This window comes from Mus pahari, chromosome 13 (assembly GCF_900095145.1).
Source record: "Mus pahari chromosome 13, PAHARI_EIJ_v1.1, whole genome shotgun sequence".
Taxonomy (NCBI): domain Eukaryota; kingdom Metazoa; phylum Chordata; class Mammalia; order Rodentia; family Muridae; genus Mus; species Mus pahari.
The window spans coordinates 18899412-18902667 of record NC_034602.1 but is presented as its reverse complement, the minus strand read 5'-3'; the positions used below and the strand labels follow the sequence as shown (position 1 = coordinate 18902667).

Genomic DNA, 3256 nt, shown 5'->3' with positions numbered 1-3256 from the left:
CTTGTGGGTCCTCAGGCAGCAAGAAGGAGCTGTAAACCACTATGCCCCGCTTGATCACTTGAAAGATCAACACCACCCCCTTCATGTAAAACTCATCTTCCAACAAGGCCAACACCTCTTCCAATAAGGCCGCACATCCAATAATGGCACTTCCTGTGTCTATAGGGGTCATTTTCATTCAGACCACCACATTAATTCAATTCATTTTCATTTTTTTCCAATTTATGTAATACAAAAAATGTCCAGTCAGTCGCTCATACACAAACCTGAGATCAATGACTAGTGAAATAAAAGCACCACTTTCTGTGGGTTTTTAACACGGGAAGAAAGCCAAGCTCTTTAAGGAAACACTTGACTCTTGTGTGACAAAACACTATCACCAAAAGCAAATTGGGGAGGAAAGAGCTTATTTGGCTTATACTGCCATACTACTCTCCACCACTGAAGGAATCGATGACAGGAACTTAAACATGGATAGAATCTGGAAGCAGGAGCTGATGTAGAGGCCATGGAGGGGTGCTACTTACTGATTTGCTTCCCCTAGTTTGCTCATAGAAACCAGGACTACCAGCCCAGATATGGTACCACTCACTTACAATGGTAAGGACCCTCCCTCATCAACAACAAATTAAGAAAATGCCTTACCCCTTTAAATGGGCAAAGAAACACCTTGTTGTTGGTGGTGTTCTTATGTCAGTCAAAGGCGGTGGAGATTGCAGTTCTTTGTTCATTCTAGCTTGATACCTGGCTTAGTGCTCAAAGCTGTCTTAAGCCTAGGACTCATAAAAATCAAATCAAATCAAATCCAGGCAGGACAGTCTAGCAGGAGAAAGACAGACAGAGACCTCTGTCCCACCATGCCACTCACAGACCTGCCCTCTAACTTACAGCTCAAGTGGGCCATAGACAACATCTTACCATTCAGCATGGATGGAGGATATCACCCATGGAACCACCAGTCCTGTGCCTACCCTGTAGCAAGAGTCACCACAGTGTAAAGGTGTGTGGTAGGGAGATGGGACAGAAAGAGAAGTGGAGCAGCTTGAGCATTATGAAGAGAGATGAAACTGGAGACTCATTGTGAGTGGCCACCCCTGCCACCTAGGGCCATGGTGAAGTTCCATGTCACTAAGGGCCATGTCTGCTATGCAGTGGCAGGGTTTGGTGTCAATGTCTGTGGCTCGTATTAACACTAGAGAAAGTGGGGACTCTGATCGGGGCAGCTACTGGAGACCACTTAGGTGTCCAGGGTCTGGGTACAGCTGAACCAACCCTGTACTAGGCGCTCTGGAGAGCCGGTCCCATTTCTAACCATTGACAGCACCCAGGACAGCTAGCCCTGTACCTAGTCCAGGCAGCACACAGGAGTTCACGCTTGTGATGTGAGTTGGCCCCCAAGGACGTGAGGGTGGGAGAGCTAACTTGCCACTTGTATGCCATGGGGTGGCATGAGTACAGAGGGGATCGCACGCGCACACACACACACACACACACACACACACACACACACACACACAGGAACACCTCTGATCATGAGCTCAGGAGAGGTAGCCCTGTCCCTCACCAGCTGCAGCACTCTGGATAGTCACTCTGTCACCTTATCTAGAGAGTACAGCAGAGCTGAACCTGATGGTGAAGGCACAGGTAAGCCAGCCTCAAAGATGAGAGCATGGGAGAGCTGGCCCTGACATTTGTCTGCACAAGGTGGCATGGATGTGGGGGTGACCCCTTCCCACCTGAAGCAGTTGGGAGACTTTGCCCCAGGGTCATGAGAGTAGGTGAGCTATCCCTACTCCCTCATCTATTGCAGCACTAGAGAGAGCAAGCTCTGCACCTTGCCTGGGTAGCACAATAGAACTGGCCCTGCTGGAGGGGCACAGATAAGTCTAGCCTGAGGATGAAAGCAAGGGAGGGCTGCCCCCCCCCCCCCCCCGCAGACACTCCTGGCCCAGACTGGGCAAAAATGCCTTCCACCCCTTTGCTCCTTGCCACCTGAGGCAGTCTAGAGAACTGACCCCAGGGAAAGCTAGCCAGGCACCTCACTGGCTATCTCACCCACTCTTGGAAGAGCAGGTCCTATACCTTGCTTGGGCAGCACAGTAGGACTGACCCTGGCGGAGGGGGTGTGGGTGAGCTAGCCCCCAGTGTCAGAACATGGGAATGCTGGCCCTGACACTTGTCTGATGTGAGGTGGAGTGGATGTGACAGTGATGCCCTTACCATCTGCAAGAGTTGGGAGAACTAGCCCTGAGGTCATGAGAGTGGGTAAGCTGGTCCTGCCCCTCACCCATTGCAGCACTCTGGACAGTGGGCCCTGCACCTCATCTGAGCAGCATAGTAGAACAGGCCCTGGCGGAGTGCAGGTGAGCTGGGCCTGAGGGCAAGAGTGTGCCAGTAGTGTGTGTGTGTGTGTGTGTGGTGGGGTAGGATGATTCCCACCCACCCACCACCACCGCTTGCAGTGGCTGAGAGAGTGGGCCCTGGGGTCATGAGAGCAGAGGAGCGAGCCCTGTTCTCTCACTGCTGTAGACCTGGGCAATACAGTGGAGCTGGCCCTGATGGAGAGTCATGAATGAGCCAGCCCTGAGCATGTGAGAGAAGACCTGGCCCAGCACCTCACAGGCTGCAGCACTTGGGGATATAAGCTCCTGAGACTTGATCGGGTAGCTCAGTGGAACTCGCTCTGGAGGAATGGGTGTGGGTTCTGAGGTTCTGAGTTGGCCCACTCCGAAATCTATATCATCTGTGAGCAGCTGGGACGTGTAAGGGGCCAAAATCCTGCTGATCGGGGCTGTAAGATAGCCATCACACATGGCGGCAACAGGTTGACCCAGAGGAGTCCCACTGACAATACAATATTGATGGTGTCACAGAAGCCAGAGATCTCAAGCCAGAGTGATAGTTCATTGTAGGGAAAACCTTCAAGTGAAGTGTGGACAGATACACATACTGTGGGACACATTGCAACATACTAGAGCATCCATAATGAGGTATTTTTATGCTTTGTTTGTTGTTTATTTGTTTGTGCTTTATTTAAGGGAAAGCTTGCAAAGGCAAAGAAATGAGGGGATGGGGAGGTGAGTGGAACTAGGGTGTGTGATGTGAAACTCATAAAGAGTTAATAAAAAGTTAAACAACAAGAAGAAGGAAAGAAAGAAAGAAAGAAAGAAAGAAAGAAAGAAAGAAAGAAAGAGAAAGAAAGAAAGAACAAAAGAAAAAGAAAGAAAGAAAGAAAGAAAGAAAGAAAGAAAGAAAG

The 3256-nt window shown here is 50.0% G+C and overlaps 1 non-coding gene across 1 annotated transcript; it reads left to right on the top strand.

Annotated features, from left to right (window-relative positions):
- The first annotated feature begins 643 nt into the window (after positions 1-643).
- LOC115065257 lies at positions 644-786 on the top strand. Its single transcript, XR_003845051.1, has one exon. It is a non-coding gene; the product is annotated as a small nucleolar RNA SNORA48 (small nucleolar RNA).
- The last annotated feature ends 2470 nt before the right edge of the window (positions 787-3256 follow it).